The following is a 20,844-nucleotide window of genomic DNA, read 5'->3' on the forward strand; positions in this document are numbered from 1 at the left end:
ACTCATGACTTCTGAACTCTTGTCTCAGAGCTCCGCGACTCATAAACCCTTGACTCAGAGCTCCCTAACTCATGAACTCTTGACTCAGATGTCCCTGACTCATGAACTCTTGTCTCAGAGCTCCCCGACTCATGAACTGTTGAGTCAGAGCTCGCCGATTCATGAACTATTGTCTCAGAACACCCCAACTCATAAACCCCTGACTCAGAGCTCCCCAACTCATGAACTCTTGTCTCTCTGCTCCCCGACTCATGAACTCTTGTCTCAGAGCTCCCTGACTCATGAACTCTTGTCTCAGAGCTCCCCAACTCATGAAATCTTGACTCAGTGCTCCCCAACACATGAACTCTTGACACAGAACTCACCGACTCATGAACCCTTGACTCATTGCTCCCCGACTCATGAACTCTTCCCTCAGAGTTCCCTGTTTCATGAACTCTTGACTCAGAGCTCCCCGACTCATAAACCCTTGTCTCAGAGCTCCCCAACTCATAAACTCTTGAGTCAGAGCACCCAGACTCATGAACTCTTGTGTCAGAGCTCTCCGTCTCATGAACTCTTGACTCAGAGCTCCTCGACTCATGAACACTTGACTCAGAGCTCCCTGACTCATGAACTCTTGTCTCAGAGCTCCCCGACTCATGAACTTTTGAGTCAGAGCTCACTGACTCATGACCTATTGTCTCAGAGCTCTCCAACTCATAAACCCCTGACTCAGAGCTCCCCAACTCATGAACTCTTGTCACAGAGCTCCCCGACTCATAACCTCTTTCCTCAGAGCAACCCGACCCATGGACTCTTGTCTCAGAGACCCCGACTCATGAACTCTTGACACAGAGCTCCCTGGCTCCTGAACTCTTGTCTCAGAGATCCCCAAGCCATGACTCCTGAATTTTTCTCTCTGAGATCCCAACTAATGACTCTTGAACTCTTGTCTCAGAGTTCCCTGACTGATGAACTCTTGTCACAGAGCTCCCCAACTCATGGACTCTTGACTCAGAGATCCACGTCTCATGAACTCTTGACTCAGAGCTCCTCGACTCATGAACTCTTGTCTCAGAGCTCCCCGACTCATCAACCCCTGACTCAGAGCTCCCCAACACATGATCTTTTGAATCAGAGCTCCCTGACTCATGGACTCTTGTCTCAGACCTCCCCAACTCATAAACTACTGACTCAGAGCTCCCCGACACATAACCTTTTGTCTCAGAGACCCCCCTCATAAACTCTTGCCTCACAGCACCCCAACTCATAAAATCCTGACTCAGAGATCCCCAACTCATAAGCTCCTGACTCAGAGCACCCCAACACATGAACGCTTGAATCAGAGCTCCCCGACTCATGGACTCTTGTCTTAGAGCTCCCCAACTCATGAACTCCTGACTCAGAGCTCAACGACTCATGAACTCTTGTCACAGAGCTCCCCGACTCATAACCTCTTTCCTCAGATCAACCCGACCCATGGACTCTTGTCTCAGAGACCCCGACTCATGAGCTCTTGACACAGAGCTCCCTGGCTCCTGAACTCTTGTCTCAGAGATCCCCAAGCCATGACTCCTGAATTTTTCTCTCTGAGATCCCAACTAATGACTCCTGAACTCTTGTCTCAGAGTTCCCTGACTGATGAACTCTTGTCACAAAGCTCCCCAACTCCGGACTCTTGACTCAGATCTCCCCATCTCATGAACTCTTGACACAGAACTCACCAACTCATGAACCCTTGACTCATTGCTCCCCGACTCATGAACTCTTCCCTCAGAGGTCCCTGATTCAAGAACTCTTGACTCAGAGATCCCTGACGCATGAACTCTTGACTCAGAGGTCCCTGACTCATGAACTCTTGTCTCAGAGCTCCCCGTCTCATGAACTCTTGACTCAGAGCTCCTCGACTCATGATTTCTTGACTCAGCTCTCTGACTCATGTACTCCTGTCTCAGAGCTCCCTGACTCATGAACTCTTGAGTCAGAGCTCGCCGATTCATGAACCCTTGACTCATTGCTCCCCGACTCATGAACTCCTGACTCAGAGCTCCCCAACTCATGAACTCTTGTCTCTGTGCTCCCCAACACATGAACTCTTGACTCAGAGCTCCCCGACTCATGAACCCTTGAGTCAGAGCTCGCCGACTCATGAACTCTTGTCTCAGAGTTCCCTGACTGATGAACTCTTGTCACAAAGCTCCCCAACTCAGGACTCTTGACTCAGAGCTCCCCATCTCATGAACGCTTGACACAGAACTCACCGACTCATGAACCCTTGACTCATTGCTCCCCGACTCATGAACTCTTCCCTCAGAGGTCCCTGATTCATGAACTCTTGTCTCAGAGCTCCCCGTCTCATGAACTCTTGAGTAAGAGCTCGCCGACTCATGACCTCTTGTCCCAGAGCTCCCAACTCAGGAATTCTGAACTCTTGTGTCAGAGCTCCCCGTCTCATGAACTCTTGATTCAGAGCTCACCGACTCATGAACTCTTGTCTCAGAGCTCCCCAACTCATAACCTCTTGCCTCACAGCACCCCGACTCATGCACTCTTGTCTCTGCGCTCCTCGACTCATGAACTCTTGACTTTGAACTCCCCGACTCATGAACTCTTAACTCAGAGGTCCCCGACACATAAACCATTGTCTCAGAGACCCCCGTCTCATGAACTCTTGCCTCACAGCACCCCAACTCATAAAATCCTGACTCAGAGCTCCCCAACTCATAAACTCATGATTCAGAGCTCCCCAACTCATAAAATCTTGTCTCAGTGCTCCCCAACACATGAAATCTTGTCTCACAGCTCACCGACTCATGCACTCTTGTCTCAGAGACCCCGACTCATATACTCTTTACACAGAGCTCCCTTGCTCCTGAACTCTTGTCTCAGAGATCCACAAGTCATGACTCCTGAATTCTTCTCTCTGAGCTCCCAACTCATGACTTCTGAACTCTTGTCTCAGAGCACCCTGACTGATGAACTCTTGTCACAGAGCTCCCCAACTCATGAACTCTTGACTCAGAGCTCCCCGACTCATAAACCCTTGACTCAGAGCTCCCCAACTCATGAACCCTTGACTCAGAGCTCCCTAACTCATGAACTCTTGACTCAGATGTCCCTGACTCGTGAACTCTTGTCTCAGAGCTCCCAACTCATGACTTCTGAACTCTTGTCTCAGAGCTCCCTGACTGATGAACTCTTGTCACAGAGCTCCCCAACTCATGAACTCTTGACTCAGAGCTCCCCGACTCATAAACCCTTGACTCAGAGCTCCCTAACTCATGAACTCTTGACTCAGATGTCCCTGACTCATGAACTCTTGTCTCAGAGCTCCCCAACTCATAATCTCCTGACTCTGTGCTCCCCAACACATGAACTCTTGTCTCAGAGCTCCCCGACTCATGAACCCTTGAGACAGAGCACGCCAACTCATGAACTCTTCTCTCAGTGCTCCCCAACTCATGGACTCTTGACTCAGAGATCCACGTCTCATGAACTCTTGACTCAGAGGTCCCTGTCTCATGAACTCTTGACGCAGAGGAACTTGACTCATGAACTCTTGTCTCAGAGCTCCCCAATACATGAACTCTTGTCACGGAGCTCCCCGACTCATGATTCTTGTCCCAGAGCTCCCAACTCAGGATTTCTGTACTCTTGACTCAGAGCTCCCCGAGTCATGAACTCTTGACTCAGAGGTCCCTGACTCATGAACTCTTGTCTCAGAGCTCCCCGTCTCATGAACTCTTGCCTCACAGCACCCCAACTCATAAAATCCTGACTCAGAGCTCCCCAACTCATAAGCTCCTGACTCAGAGCACCCCAACACATGAACGCTTGAATCAGAGCTCCCCGACTCATGGACTCTTGTCTTAGAGCTCCCCAACTCATGAACTCCTGACTCAGAGCTCAACGACTCATGAACTCTTGTCACAGAGCTCCCCGACTCATAACCTCTTTCCTCAGAGCAACCCGACCCATGGACTCTTGTCTCTGTGCTCCCCGACTCATGAACTCTTGTCTCAGAGCTCCGCGACTCATGAACTCTTGAGTCAGAGCTCACTGACTCATGACATATTGTCTCAGAGCACCCCAACTCATAAACCCCTGACTCAGAGCTCCCCAACTCATGAAATCTTGACTCAGTGCTCCCCAACACATGCACTCTTGACACAGAACTCACCGACTCATGAACCCTTGACTCATTGCTTCCCGACTCATGAACTCTTCCCTCAGAGGTCCCTGACGCGTGAACTCTTGACTCAGAGCTCCCCGACTCATAAACCCTTGTCTCAGAGCTCCCCAACTCATAAACTCTTGAGTCAGAGCACCCAGACTCATGAACTCTTGTCTCAGTGCTCCCCGTCTCATGAACTCTTGAGTAAGAGCTCGCCGACTCATGACCTCTTGTCCCAGAGCTCCCAACTCAGGAATTCTGAACTCTTGTGTCAGAGCTCCCCGTCTCATGAACTCTTGACTCAGAGCTCCTCGACTCATGAACACTTGACTCAGAGCTCCCTGACTCATGAACTTTTGAGTCAGAGCTCACTGACTCATGACCTATTGTCTCAGAGCTCCCCAATGCATAAACCCCTGACTCAGAGCTCCCCAACTCATGAACTCTTGACTCAGAGCTCCCCGACACATAACCTTTTGTCTCAGAGACCCCCCTCATAAACTCTTGCCTCACAGCACCCCAACTCATAAAATCCTGACTCAGAGATCCCCAACTCATAAGCTCCTGACTCAGAGCACCCCAACACATGAACGCTTGAATCAGAGCTCCCCGACTCATGGACTCTTGTCTTAGAGCTCCCCAACTCATGAACTCTTGTCACAGAGCTCCCCGACTCATAACCTCTTTCCTCAGAGCAACCCGACCCATGGACTCTTGTCTCAGAGACCCCGACTCATGAACTCTTGACACAGAGCTCCCTGGCTCCTGAACTCTTGTCTCAGAGATCCCCAAGCCATGATTCCTGAATTTTTCTCTCTGAGATCCCAACTAATGACTCTTGAACTCTTGTCTCAGAGTTCCCTGACTGATGAACTCTTGTCACAAAGCTCCCCAACTCAGGACTCTTGACTCAGAGCTCCCCATCTCATGAACTCTTGACACAGAACTCACCGACTCATGAACCCTTGACTCATTGCTCCCCGACTCATGAACTCTTCCCTCAGAGGTCCCTGATTCATGAACTCTTGACTCAGAGGTCCCTGATTCATGAACTCTTGACTCAGAGCTCCCCGACTCATAAACCCTTGACTCAGAGCTCCCCAACTCAGGACTCTTGACTCAGAGCTCCTCGACTCATGATTTCTTGACTCAGCTCTCTCACTCATGTACTCCTGTCTCAGAGCTCCATGACTCATGAACTCTTGAGTCAGAGCTCGCCGATTCATGAACTATTGTCTCAGAACTCCCCAACTCATAAACTCCTGACTCAGAGCTCCCCAACTCATGAACTCTTGTCTCTGTGCTCCCCAACACATGAACTCTTGACTCAGAGCTCCCCGACTCATGAACACTTGAGTCAGAGCTCCCCAACTCATGAACTCTTGTCTCAGAGCTCCCCATCTCATGAACTCTTGACACAGAACTCACCGACTCATGAACCCTTGACTCATTGCTCCCCGACTCATGAACTCTTCCCTCAGAGGTCCCTGATTCATGAACTCTTGACTCAGAGGTCCCTGATTCATGAACTCTTGACTCAGAGCTCCCCGACTCATAAACCCTTGACTCAGAGCTCCCCAACTCAGGACTCTTGACTCAGAGCTCCTCGACTCATGATTTCTTGACTCAGCTCTCTCACTCATGTACTCCTGTCTCAGAGCTCCATGACTCATGAACTCTTGAGTCAGAGCTCGCCGATTCATGAACTATTGTCTCAGAACTCCCCAACTCATAAACTCCTGACTCAGAGCTCCCCAACTCATGAACTCTTGTCTCTGTGCTCCCCAACACATGAACTCTTGACTCAGAGCTCCCCGACTCATGAACACTTGAGTCAGAGCTCCCCAACTCATGAACTCTTGTCTCAGAGCTCCCCAACTCATAACCTCTTGCCTCACAGCACCCCGACTCATGCACTCTTGTCTCAGAGACCCTGACTCATAAACTCTTGACACAGAGCTCCCTGGCTCCTGAACTCTTGTCTCAAAGATCCCCAACTCATGACTCCTGAATTCTTCTCTCAGAGCTCCCAACTCATGACTTCTGAACTCTTGTCTCAGAGCTCCCTGACGGATGAACTCTTGTCTCAGCGCTCCTCGACTCATGAACTCTTGACTTTGAACTCCCCGACTCATGAACTCTTGACTCAGAGTTCCCTGACTCATGAACTCTTGAGTCAGAGCTCGCCGATTCATGAACTATTGTCTCAGAACTCCCCAACTCATAAACTCCTGACTCAGAGCTCCCCAACTCATGAACTCTTGTCTCTGTGCTCCCCAACACATGAACTCTTGACTCAGAGCTCCCCGACTCATGAACCCTTGAGTCAGAGCTCGCCGACTCATGTACTCTTGTCTCAGAGCTCCCCAACTCATAAACTCATGACTCAGAGATCCCCAACTCATAAAATCTTGTCTCAGTGCTCCCCAACACATGAAATCTTGTCTCACAGCTCTCCGACTCATGCACTCTTGTCTCAGAGACCCCGACTCATAAACTCTTTACACAGAGCTCCCTTGCTCCTGAACTCTTGTCTCAGAGCTCAACAAGTCATGACTCCTGAATTCTTCTCTCAGAGCTCCCAACTCATGACTTCTGAACTCTTGTCTCAGAGCTCCCTGAAAGATGAACTCTTGTCACAGAGTTCCCCAACTCATGAACTCTTGACTCAGAGCTCCCCGACTCATAAGCCTTTGACTCAGAGCTCCCCAACTCATAAACTCTTGTCTCAGAGCTCCCCGACTCATGAACTCCTGAGTCAGAGCACCCCGACTCATGAACTCTTGTCTCAGTGCTCCCCGTCTCATGAACTCTTGAGTAAGAGCTCACCGACTCATGAACTCATGTCCCAGAGCTCCCAACTCAGGAATTCTGAACTCTTGAGTCAGAGCTTCCCGAGTCATGAACTCTTGACTCAGAGGTCCCTGACTCATGAACTCTTGTCTCAGAGCTCCCCGACTCATGAACGTTTGAGTCAGAGCGCACTGACTCATGACCTATTGTCTCAGAGCTCCCCAACTCATAAACCCCAGACTCAGAGCTCCCCAACTCATGAACTCTTGACTCAGAGCTCCCCGACACATAAACTTTTGTCTCAGAGACCCCCGACTCATAAACGCTTGCCTCACAGCACCCCAACACATAACATCCTGACTCAGAGCTCCCCAACTCATGGACTCTTGACTCAGAGATCCCCGTCTCATGAACTCTTGACTCAGAGCTCCTCGACTCATCAAACCCTGACTCAGAGCTCCCCAACACATGATCTTTTGAATCAGAGCTCCCTGACTCATGGACTCTTGTCTCAGAGCTCCCCAACTCATGAACACCTGACTCAGAGCTCACCGACTCATGAACTCCTCTCACAGAGCTCCCCGACTTATAACCTCATTCCTCAGAACATCCCGACCCATGGACTCTTGTCTGAGTGACCCCGACTCATGAACTCTTGACACAGAGCTCCCTGGATCTGAACTCTTGTCTCAGAAATCACAACTAATGACTCCTGAACTCTTGTCTCAGAGCTCCGTGACTGATGAACTCTTCTCACAGAGCTCCCCAACTCATAAACTCATGACTCAGAGCTCCCCAGCTCATGAACTCTTGTCTCAGTGCGCCCCAACACATGAACTCTTGTCTTAGAGCTCCCCGACTCATGAACACTTGAGTCAGAGCTCCCCAACTCATAAACTCTTGACTCAGAGCTCACCGTCTCATCAACTCTTGACTCAGAGGTCGCTGACTCATGAACTCTTGTCTCAGAGCTCCCCGACTCATGAACTTTTGAGTCAGAGCTCACTGACTCATGACCTATTGTCTCAGAGCTCCCCAACTCATAAACCCCTGACTCAGAGCTCCCCAACTCATGAACTCTTGACTCAGAGTTCCTCGACTCATGAACTCTTGACTCAGAGCTCCCTGACTAATGAACTCTTGTCTCAGACCTCCCCGACTCATAAACCCATGACTCAGAGCTCCCCAGCTCATGAACTCTGGTCTCAGAGCTCCCCAACACATGAACTCTTGTCTCAGAGCTCCCCGACTCATGAACACTTGAGTCAGAGCTTGCCGACACATGAACTCTTGTCTCAGAGCTCCCCAACTCATAACCTCTTGCCTCACAGCACCCCGACTCATGCACTCTTGTCTCAGAGACCCTGAATCATGAACCCTTGACACAGAGCTCCCTGGCTCCTGAACTCTTGTCTCAAAGATCCCCAACTCATGACTCCTGAATTCTTCTCTCAGAGCTCCCAACTCATGACTTCTGAACTCTTGTCTCAGAGCTCCCTGACGGATGAACTCTTGTCTCAGCGCTCCTCGACTCATGAACTCTTGACTTTGAACTCCCCGACTCATGAACTCTTGACTCAGAGTTCCCTGACGCATGAACTCTTGACTCAGAGGTCCCTGAATCATGAACTCTTGTCTCAGAGCTCTCCATCTCATGAACTCTTGACTCAGAGCTCCTCGACTCATGCTTTCTTGACTCAGCTCTCTGACTCATGTACTCCTGTCTCAGAGCTCGCTGACTCATGAACTCTTGAGTCAGAGCTCCCCAACTCATAAACTCATGACTCAGAGCTCCCCGACTCATGAACTCTTGTCTCAGTGCTCCCCAACACATGAACTCTTGTCTCAGAGCTCCCCGACTCATGAACACTTGAGTCAGAGCTCGCCGACTCATGAACTCTTGTCTCAGAGCTCCCCAACTCATAAACTCCTGACTCAGAGCTCACCAACTCATGAACTCTTGACTCAGAGGTCCCTGACGCATGAACTCTTGACTCAGAGCTCCCCGACTCATAAACCCTTGACTCAGAGCGCCCCAACTCATAAACTCTTGTCTCAGAGCTCCCCGACTCATGAACTCTTGAGTCAGAGCACCCCGACTCATGAACTCTTGTCTCAGTGCTCCCCGTCTCAGTAACTCTTGAGTAAGAGCTCGCCGACTCATGACCTCTTGTCCCAGAGCTCCCATCTCAGGATTTCTGAACTCTTGACTCAGAGCTTCCCGATTCATGAACTCTTGACTCAGAGTTCCCTGACTCATGAACTCTTGACTCACAGCTCCTCGACTCATGAACACTTGACTTAGAGCTCCCTGACTCATGTACTCCTGTCTCAGAGCTCCCTGACTCATGAACTCTTGAGTCAGAGCTCGCCGATTCATGAACTATTGTCTCAGAACTCCCCAACTCATAAACTCCTGACTCAGAGCTCCCCAACTCATGAACTCTTGTCTCTGTGCTCCCCAACACATGAACTCTTGTCTCAGAGCTCCCCGACTCATGAACCCTTGAGTCAGAGCTCCCCAACTCATGAACTCTTGTCTCAGAGCTCCCCAACTCATAACCTCTTGCCTCACAGCACCCCGACTCATGCACTCTTGTCTCAGAGACCCTGACTCATGAACTCTTGACACAGAGCTCCCTGGCTCCTGAACTCTTGTCTCAAAGATCCCCAACTCATGACTCCTGAATTCTTCTCTCAGAGCTACCAACTCATGACTTCTGAACTCTTGTCTCAGAGCTCCCTGACGGACGAACTCTTGTCTCAGCGCTCCTCGACTCATGAACTCTTGACTTTGAACTCCCCGACTCATGAACTCTTGACTCAGAGGTCCCTGACTCATGAACTCTTGTCTCAGAGCTCCCCGTCTCATGAACTCTTGACTCAGAGATCCTCGACTCATGATTTCTTGACTCAGCTCACTGACTCATGTACTCCTGTCTCAGAGCTCCATGACGGATGAACTCTTGTCTCAGCGCTCCTCGACTCATGAACTCTTGACTTTGAACTCCCCGACTCATGAACTCTTGAGTCAGAGCTCGCCGATTCATGAACTATTGTCTCAGAACTCCCCAACTCATAAACTCCTGACTCAGAGCTCCCCAACTCATGAACTCTTGTCTCTGTGCTCCCCAACACATGAACTCTTGACTCAGAGCTCCCCGACTCATGAACCCTTGAGTCAGAGCTCGCCGACTCATGTACTCTTGTCTCAGAGCTCCCCAACTCATAAACTCATGACTCAGAGCTCCCCAACTCATAAAATCTTGTCTCAGTGCTCCCCAACACATGAAATCTTGTCTCACAGCTCACCGACTCATGCACTCTTGTCTCAGAGACCCCGACTCATAAACTCCTGACTCAGAGCTCCCCAACTCATAAGCTCCTGACTCAGAGCACCCCAACACATGAACTCTTGAATCAGAGCTCCCCGGCTCATGGACTCTTGTCTTAGAGCTCCCCAACTCATGAACTCCTGACTCAGAGCTCAACGACTCATGAACTCTTGTCACAGAGCTCCCCGACTCATAACCTCTTTCCTCAGAGCAACCCGACCCATTGACTCTTGTCTCAGAGACCCCGACTCATGAACTCTTGACACAGAGCTCCCTGGCTCCTGAACTCTTGTCTCAGAGATCCCCAAGCCATGACTCCTGAATTTTTCTCTCTGAGATCACAACTAATGACTCCTAAACTCTTGTCTCAGAGTTCACTGACTGATGAACTCTTGTCACAGAGCTGCCAACTCAGGACTCTTGACTCAGAGCTCCCCATCTCATGAACTCTTGACACAGAACTCACCGACTCATGAACCCTTGACTCATTGCTCCCCGACTCATGAACTCTTCGCTCAGAGGTCCCTGATTCATGAACTCTTGACTCAGAGTTCCCCGACTCATAAACCCTTGACTCAGAGCTCCCCAACTCATAAACTCTTGTCTCAGAGCTCCCCGACTCATAAACCCTTGACTCAGAGCTCCCCAACTCATAAACTCTTGTCTCAGAGCTCCCCGACTCATGAACCCGTGAGTCAGAGCACCCCGACTCATGAAATATTGTCTCAGTGCTCCCCGTCTCATGAACTCCTGAGTAAGAGCTCGCCGACTCATGACCTCTTGTCCCAGAGCTCCCAACTCATGACTTCTGAACTCTTCTCTCAGAGCTCCCTGACTGATGAACTCTTGTCACAGAGCTCCCCAACTCATGAACTCTTGACTCAGAGCTCCCCAACTCATAAACTCTTGTCACAAAGCTCCCCATCTCATGAACTCTTGACACAGAACTCACCGACTCATGAACCCTTGACTCATTGCTCCCCGACTCATGAACTCTTCCCTCAGAGTTCCCTGATGCATGAACTCTTGACTCAGAGCTCCCCAACTCATAAACTCTTGTCTCAGAGCTCCCCGACTCATGAACTCTTGAGTCAGAGCACCCCGACTCATGAAATCTTGTCTCAGTGCTCCCCGTCTCATGAAATCTTGAGTAAGAGCTCGCCGACTCATGACCTCTTGTCCCAGAGCTCCCAACTCAGGATTTCTGAACTCTTGACTCAGAGCTTCCCGAGACATGAACTCTTGACTCAGAGGTCCCTGACTCATGAACTCTTGCCTCAGAGCTCCCCGTCTCATGAACTCTTGACTCAGAGCTCCCCGACTCATGAACTTTTGAGTCAGAGCTCACTGACTCATGACCTATTGTCTCAGAGCTCCCCAACTCATAAACCCCTGACTCAGAGCTCCCCAACTCATGAACTCTTGACTCAGAGATCCACAAGTCATGACTCCTGAATTCTTCTCTCAGAGCTCCCAACTCATGACTTCTGAACTCTTCTCTCAGAGCTCCCTGACTGATGAACTCTTGTCACAGAGCTCCCCAACTCATGAACTCTTGACTCAGAGCTCCCCAACTCATAAACCCTTGACTCAGAGCTCCCCAACTCATAAACTCTTGTCTCAGAGCTCCCCGACTCATGAGCTCTTGAGTCACAGCACCCTGACTCATGAACTCTTGTCTCAGTGCTCCCAGTCTCATGAACTCTTGAGTAAGAGCTCACCGACTCATGAACTCTTGTCTCAGAGCTCTCCAACTCATAACATCTTGCCTCTCAGCACCCCAACTCATGCACTCTTGTCTCAGAGACCCTGACTCATGAACTCTTGACACAGAGCTCCCTGGCTTCTGAACTCTTGTCTCAGAGATCCCCAACTCATGACTCCTGAATTCTTCTCTCAGAGCTACCAACTCATGACTTCTGAACTCTTGTCTCAGAGCTCCCTGACGGATGAACTCTTGTCTCAGCGCTCCTCGACTCATGAACTCTTGACTTTGAACTCCCCGACTCATGAACTCTTGAGTCAGAGCTCGCTGATTCATGAACTATTGTCTCAGAACTCCCCAACTCATAAACTCCTGACTCAGAGCTCCCCAACTCATGAACTCTTGTCTCTGTGCTCCCCAACACATGAACTCTTGACTCAGAGCTCCCCGACTCATGAACCCTTGAGTCAGAGCTCGCCGACTCATGTACTCTTGTCTCAGAGCTCCCCAACTCATAAACTCATGACTCAGAGCTCCCCAACTCATAAAATCTTGTCTCAGTGCTCCCCAACACATGAAATCTTGTCTCACAGCTCACCGACTCATGCACTCTTGTCTCAGAGACCCCGACTCATAAACTTCTGACTCAGAGCTCCCCAACTCATAAGCTCCTGACTCAGAGCACCCCAACACATGAACTCTTGAATCAGAGCTCCCCGGCTCATGGACTCTTGTCTTAGAGCTCCCCAACTCATGAACTCCTGACTCAGAGCTCAACGACTCATGAACTCTTGTCACAGAGCTCCCCGACTCATAACCTCTTTCTTCAGAGCAACCCGACCCATTGACTCTTGTCTCAGAGACCCCGACTCATGAACTCTTGACACAGAGCTCCCTGGCTCCTGAACTCTTGTCTCAGAGATCCCCAAGCCATGACTCCTGAATTTTTCTCTCTGAGATCACAACTAATGACTCCTAAACTCTTGTCTCAGAGTTCACTGACTGATGAACTCTTGTCACAGAGCTGCCAACTCAGGACTCTTGACACAGAGCTCCCCATCTCATGAACTCTTGACACAGAACTCACCGACTCATGAACCCTTGACTCATTGCTCCCCGACTCATGAACTCTTCCCTCAGAGGTCCCTGATTCATGAACTCTTGACTCAGAGTTCCCCGACTCATAAACCCTTGACTCAGAGCTCCCCAACTCATAAACTCTTGTCTCAGAGCTCCCCGACTCATAAACCCTTGACTCAGAGCTCCCCAACTCATAAACTCTTGTCTCAGAGCTCCCCGACTCATGAACCCGTGAGTCAGAGCACCCCGACTCATGAAATATTGTCTCAGTGCTCCCCGTCTCATGAACACCTGAGTAAGAGCTCGCCGACTCATGACCTCTTGTCCCAGAGCTCCCAACTCATGACTTCTGAACTCTTCTCTCAGAGCTCCCTGACTGATGAACTCTTGTCACAGAGCTCCCCAACTCATGAACTCTTGACTCAGAGCTCCCCAACTCATAAACTCTTGTCACAAAGCTCCCCATCTCATGAAATCTTGACACAGAACTCACCGACTCATGAACCCTTGACTCATTGCTCCCCGACTCATGAACTCTTCCCTCAGAGTTCCCTGATGCATGAACTCTTGACTCAGAGCTCCCCAACTCATAAACTCTTGTCTCAGAGCTCCCCGACTCATGAACTCTTGAGTCAGAGCACCCCGACTCATGAAATCTTGTCTCAGTGCTCCCCGTCTCATGAAATCTTGAGTAAGAGCTCGCCGACTCATGACCTCTTGTCCCAGAGCTCCCAACTCAGGATTTCTGAACTCTTGACTCAGAGCTTCCCGAGTCATGAACTCTTGACTCAGAGGTCCCTGACTCATGAACTCTTGCCTCAGAGCTCCCCGTCTCATGAACTCTTGACTCAGAGCTCCTTGACTCATGAACTCTTGTCTCAGAGCTCCCCGACTCATGAACTTTTGAGTCAGAGCTCACTGACTCATGACCTATTGTCTCAGAGCTCCCCAACTCATAAACCCCTGACTCAGAGCTCCCCAACTCATGAACTCTTGAGTAAGAGCTCACCGACTCATGAACTCTTGTCTCAGAGCTCTCCAACTCATAACATCTTGCCTCTCAGCACCCCAACTCATGCACTCTTGTCTCAGAGACCCTGACTCATGAACTCTTGACACAGAGCTCCCTGGCTTCTGAACTCTTGTCTCAGAGCTACCAACTCATGACTTCTGAACTCTTGTCTCAGAGCTCCCTGACGGATGAACTCTTGTCTCAGCGCTCCTCGACTCATGAACTCTTGACTTTGAACTCCCCGACTCATGAACTCTTGACTCAGAGGTCCCCGACTCATGAACTCATGACTCAGAGGTCCCCGACACATAAACCTTTGTCTCAGAGACCCCCGTCTCATGAACTCTTGCCTCACAGCACCCCAACTCATAAAATCCTGACTCAGAGCTCCCCAACTCATAAGCTCCTGACTCAGAGCACCCCGACACATGAACGCTTGAATTAGAGCTCCCCGACTCATGGACTCTTGTCTTAGAGCTCCCCAACTCATGAACTCCTGACTCAGAGCTCAATGACTCATGAACTCTTGTCACAGAGCTCCCCGACTCATAACCTCTTTCCTCAGAGCAACCCGACCCATGGACTCTTGTCTCAGAGACCCCGACTCATGAACTCTTGACACAGAACTCCCTGGCTCCTGATCTCTTGTCTCAGTGATTCCCAAGCCATGACTCCTGAATTTTTCTCTCTGAGATCCCAACTAATGACTCTTGAGCTCTTGTCTCAGAGTTCCCTGACTGATGAACTCTTGTCACAGAGCTCTCCAACTCAGGACTCTTGACTCAGAGCTCCCCATCTCATGAACTCTTGACACACAACTCACCGACGCATGAACCCTTGACTCATTGCTCCCCGACTCATGAACTCTTCCCTCAGAGGTCCCTGACTCATGAACTCTTTACTCAGAGTTCCCTGACGCATGAACTCTTGACTCAGAGGTCCCTGAGTCATGAACTCTTGTCTCAGAGCTCCCCGTCTCATGAACTCTTGACTCAGAGCTCCTTGACTCATGATTTCCTGACTCAGCTCTCTGACTCATGAACTCCTGTCTCAGAGCTCCCCAACTCATGAACTCTTGAGTCAGAGCTCGCCGATTCATGAAATGTTGTCTCAGAACTCCCCAACTCATAAACTCCTGACTCAGAGCTCCCCAACTCATGAACTCTTGTCTTTGTGCTCCCCGACTCATGAACTCTTGTCTCAGAGCTCCCTGACTCATGAACTCTTGTCTCAGAACTCCCCGACTCATGAACTCTTGAGTCAGAACTCACTGAATCATGACCTGTTTTCTCAGAGCTCCCCAACTCTTAAACTCCTGACTCAGAGCTCCCCAACTCATGAACTCTTGACTCAGAGCTCCCCGACACATAAACCTTTGTCTCAGAGACCCCCGACTCATGAACTCTTGAGTCAGAGCTCAGTGACTCATGACCTATTGTCTCAGAGCTCCCCAACTCATAAACTCCTGACTCAGAGCTCCCCAACTCATAAGCTCCTGACTCAGAGCACACCAACACATGAACTCTTGAATCAGAGCTCCCCGGCTCATGGACTCTTGTCTTAGAGCTCCCCAACTCATGAACTCCTGACTCAGAGCTCAACGACTCATGAACTCTTGTCACAGAGCTCCCCGACTCATAACCTCTTTCCTCAGAGCAACCCGACCCATTGACTCTTGTCTCAGAGACCCCGACTCATGAACTCTTGACACAGAGCTCCCTGGCTCCTGAACTCTTGTCTCAGAGATCCCCAAGCCATGACTCCTGAATTTTTCTCTCTGAGATCACAACTAATGACTCCTAAACTCTTGTCTCAGAGTTCACTGACTGATGAACTCTTGTCACAAAGCTGCCAACTCAGGACTCTTGACTCAGAGCTCCCCATCTCATGAACTCTTGACGCAGAACTCACCGACTCATGAACCCTTGACTCATTGCTCCCCGACTCATAAACCCTTGACTCAGAGCTCCCCGACTCATAAACCCTTGACTCAGAGCTCCCCAACTCATAAACTCTTGTCTCAGAGCTCCCCGACTCATAAACCCTTGACTCAGAGCTCCCCAACTCATAAACTCTTGTCTCAGAGCTCCCCGACTCATGAACTCGTGAGTCAGAGCACCCCGACTCATGAAATATTGTCTCAGTGCTCCCCGTCTCATGAACTCCTGAGTAAGAGCTCGCCGACTCATGACCTCTTGTCCCAGAGCTCCCAATTCAGGATTTCTGAACTCTTGACTCAGAGCTCCTCGACTCATGAACTCTTGACTCAGAGCTCCTCGACTCATGAACTCTTGTCTCAGAGCTCCCCGACTCATGAACTTTTGAGTCAGAGCTCACTGACTCATGACCTATTGTCTCAGAGCTCCCCAACTCATAAACCCCTGACTCAGAGCTCCCCAACTCATGAACTCTTGACTCAGAGCTCCCTGACTCATGAACTCTTGTCTCAGAGACCCCGACTCATGAACTCTTGACACAGAGCTCCCTGGCTCCTGAACTCTTGTCTCAGAGATCCCCAAGCCATGTCTCCTGAATTGTTCTCTCTGAGATCCCAACTAATGACTCCTGAACTCTTGTCTCAGAGTTCCCTGACTGATGAACACTTGTCACAAAGCTCCCCAACTCAGGTCTCTTGACTCAGAGCTCCCCATCTCATGAACTCTTGACACAGAACTCACCAACTCATGAACCCTTGACTCATCGCTCCCCGACTCATGAACCCTTCCCTCAGAGGTCCCTGACTCATGAACCCTTGACTCGGAGCTCCCCAACTCATGAACTCTTGTCTCAGTGCTCCTCGTCTCATGAACTCTTGAGTCAGAGCTCACTGACTCATGACCTATTGTCTCAGAGCTCCCCAACTCTTAAACCCCTGACTCAGAGCTCCCCAACTCATGAACTCTTGACTCAGAGCTCCCTGACTCATGAACTCTTGTCTCAGAGCTCCCCGACTCATGAACTCTTGAGTCAGAGCTCACTGTCTCAGAGCTCCCCAACTCATAAACTCCTGACTCAGAGCTCCACAACTCATGAACTCTTGACTCAGAGCTCCCCGACGCATAAACCTTTGTCTCAGAGACCCCCGACTCATAAACGCTTGCCTCACAGCACCCCAACACATAAACTCCTGACTCAGAGCTCCCCAACTCATAAGCTCCTGACTCAGAGCACCCCAACACATGAACTCTTGAATCAGAGCTCCCCGGCTCATGGACTCTTGTCTTAGAGCTCCCCAACTCATGAACACCTGACTCAGAGCTCAACGACTCATGAACTCTTGTCACAGAGCTCCCCGACTCATAACCTCTTTCCTCAGAGCAACCCGACCCATTGACTCTTGTCTCAGAGACCCCGACTCATGAACTCTTGACACAGAGCTCCCTGGCTCCTGAACTCTTGTCTCAGAGATCCCCAAGCCATGACTCCTGAATTTTTCTCTCTGAGATCCCAACTAATGACTCCTAAACTCTTGTCTCAGAGTTCACTGATGAACTCTTGTCACAAAGCTGCCAACTCAGGACTCTTGACTCAGAGCTCCCCATCTCATGAACTCTTGACACAGAACTCACCGACTCATGAACCCTTGACTCATTGCTCCCCGACTCATGAACTCTTCCCTCAGAGGTCCCTGATTCATGAACTCTTGACTCAGAGTTCCCTGACGCATGACCTCTTGACTCAAAGCTCCCCGACTCATAAACCCTTGACTCAGAGCTCCCCAACTCATAAACTCTTGTCTCAGAGCTCCCCGACTCATGAACTCGTGAGTCAGAGCTCACTGACTCATGACCTATTGTCTCAGAGCTCCCCAACTCATAAACCCCTGACTCAGAGCTCCCCAACTCATGAACTCTTGACTCAGAGCTCCCCGACACATAAACGTTTGTCTCAGAGACCCCCGACTCATAAACTCTTGCCTCACAGCACCCCAACTCATAAAATCCTGACTCAGAGATCCCCAACTCATAAGCTCCTGACTCAGAGCACCCCAACACATGAACGCTTGAATCAGAGCTCCCTGACTCATGGACTCTTGTCTTAGAGCTCCCCAACTCATGAACTCCTGACTCAGAGCTCAACGACTCATGAACTCTTGTCACAGGGCTCCCCGACTCATAACCTCTTTCCTCAGAGCAACCCGACCCATTGACTCTTGTCTCAGAGACCCCGACTCATGAACTCTTGACACAGAGCTCCCTGGCTCCTGAACTCTTGTCTCAGAGATCCCCAAGCCATGACTCCTGAATTCTTCTCTCTGAGATCCCAACTAATGACTCCTAAACTCTTGTCTCAGAGTTCAGTGACTGGTGAACTATTGTCACAGAGCTCCCCAACTCATGAAATCTTGACTCATTGCTCCCCGACTCATGAACTCTTGCCTCAGAGGTCCCAGACTCATGAACTATTGTCTCAGAACTCCCCAATTCATAAACTCCTGACTCAGAGCTCCCCAACTCATGAACTCTTGTCTCAGAGCTCCTCGACTCATGAACTCTTGACTCAGAGCTCCCAGACTCCTGAACTCCTGTCTCAGTGCTCCCCAACACATGAACTCTTATCTCAGAGCTCACCAACTCATAAACTCTTGTCTCAGTGCTCCCCAACACATGAAGGCTTGACTCAGAGACCCCCGACTCATACACTCTTGCCTCACAGCACCCCAACTCATAAAATCCTGACTCAGAGATCCCTAACTCATAAGCTCCTGACTCAGAGCACCCCAACACATGAATGCTTGAATCAGAGCTCCCCGACTCATGGACTCTTGTCTTAGAGCTCCCCAACTCATGAACTCCTGACTCAGAGCTCCCTGGCTCCTGAACTCTTGTCTCAGAGATCCCCAAGTCATGACTCCTGAATTTTTCTCTCTGAAATCCCAACTAATGACTCCTGAACTCTTGTCTCAGAGTTCCCTGACTGATGAACTCTTGTCACAAAGCTCCCCATCTCATGAACTCTTGACACAGAACTCACCGACTCATGAACCCTTGACTCATTGCTCCCCGACTCATGAACTCTTCCCTCAGAGTTCCCTGATGCATGAACTCTTGACTCAGACCTCCCCGACTCATGAACTCTTGCGTCAGAGCACCCCGACTCATGAAATCTTGTCTCAGTGCTCCCCATCTCATGAAATCTTGAGTAAGAGCTCGCCGACTCATGCCCTCTTGTCCCAGAGCTCCCAACTCAGGATTTCTGAACTCTTGACTCAGAGCTTCCCGAGTCATGAACTCTTGACTCAGAGGTCCCTGACTCATGAACTCTTGTCTCAGAGCTCCCTGACTCATAAACCCCTGACTCAGAGCTCCCCAACTCATGAAATCTTGACTCAGTGCTCCCCAACACATGAACTCTTGACTCAGAGCTCCCCGACACATAAACCTTTGTCTCAGAGACCCCCGACTCATAAACTCTTGCCTCACAGCACCCCAACTCATAAAATACTGACTCAGAGATCCCCAACTCATAAGCTCCTGACTCAGAGCACCCCAACACATGAACGCTTGAATCAGAGCTCCCCGACTCATGGACTCTTGTCTTAGAGCTCCCCAACTCATGAACTCCTGACTCAGAGCTCAACGACTCATGAACTCTTGTCACAGAGCTCCCCGACTCATAACCTCTTTCCTCAGAGCAACCCGACCCATGGACTCTTGTCTCAGAGACACCGACTCATGAACTCTTGACACAGAGCTCCCTGGCTCCTGAACTCTTGTCTCAGAGATCCCCAAGCCATGACTCCTGAATTTTTCTCTCTGAGATCCCAACTAATTACTCCTGAACTCTTGTCTCAGAGCTCCCCATCTCATGAACTCTTGACACAGAACTCACCAACTCATGAACCCTTGACTCATTGCTCCCCGACTCATGAACTCTTCCCTCAGAGGTCCCTGATTCATGAACTCTTGACTCAGAGTTCCCTGCTGCATGAACTCTTGACTCAGAGGTCCCTGACTCATGAACTCTTGACTCAGAGGTCCCTGACTCATGAACTCTTGTCTCAGAGCTCCCCGTCTCATGAACTCTTGACTCAGAGCTCCTCGACTCATGATTTCTTGACTCAGCTCTCTGACTCATGTACTCCTGTCTCAGAGCTCCCTGACTCATGAACTCTTGACTCAGAGCTCCCCAACTCATGAACTCTTGTCTCCGTGCTCCCCAACTCATAAACTCATGACTCAGAGCTCCCCAACTCATAAAATCTTGTCTCAGTGCTCCCCAAAACATGAAATCCTGTCTCACAGCTCACCGACTCATGCACTCTTGTCTCAGAGACCCCGACTCATGAACTCTTCACACAGAGCTCCCTTGCTCCTGAACTCTTGTCTCAGAGATCCACAAGTCATGACTCCTGAATTCTTCTCTCAGAGCTCCCAACTCATGACTTCTGAACTCTTGTCTCAGAGCTCCCTGACTGATGAACTCTTGTCACAGAGCTCCGCAACTCATGAACTCTTGACTCAGAGCTCCCCGACTCATAAAACCTTGACTCAGAGCTCCCCAACTCATAAACTCTTGTCTCAGAGCTCCCCAACTCATGAACTCTTGAGTCAGAGCACCCCGACTCATGAACTCTTGTCTCAGTGCTCCTCATCTCATGAACTCTTAAGTAAGAGCTCACCGACTCATGAACTCTTGTCTCAGAGCTCCCCAACTCATAACCTCTTGCCTCACAGCACCCCGACTCATGCACTCTTGTCTCAGAGACCCTGACTCATGAACTCTTGACTCAGAGCTCCCCATCTCATGAACTCTTGACACA

The sequence above is a fragment of the Hypanus sabinus genome, chromosome 10 (genome assembly GCF_030144855.1).
Source record: "Hypanus sabinus isolate sHypSab1 chromosome 10, sHypSab1.hap1, whole genome shotgun sequence".
Lineage (NCBI taxonomy): Eukaryota > Metazoa > Chordata > Chondrichthyes > Myliobatiformes > Dasyatidae > Hypanus > Hypanus sabinus.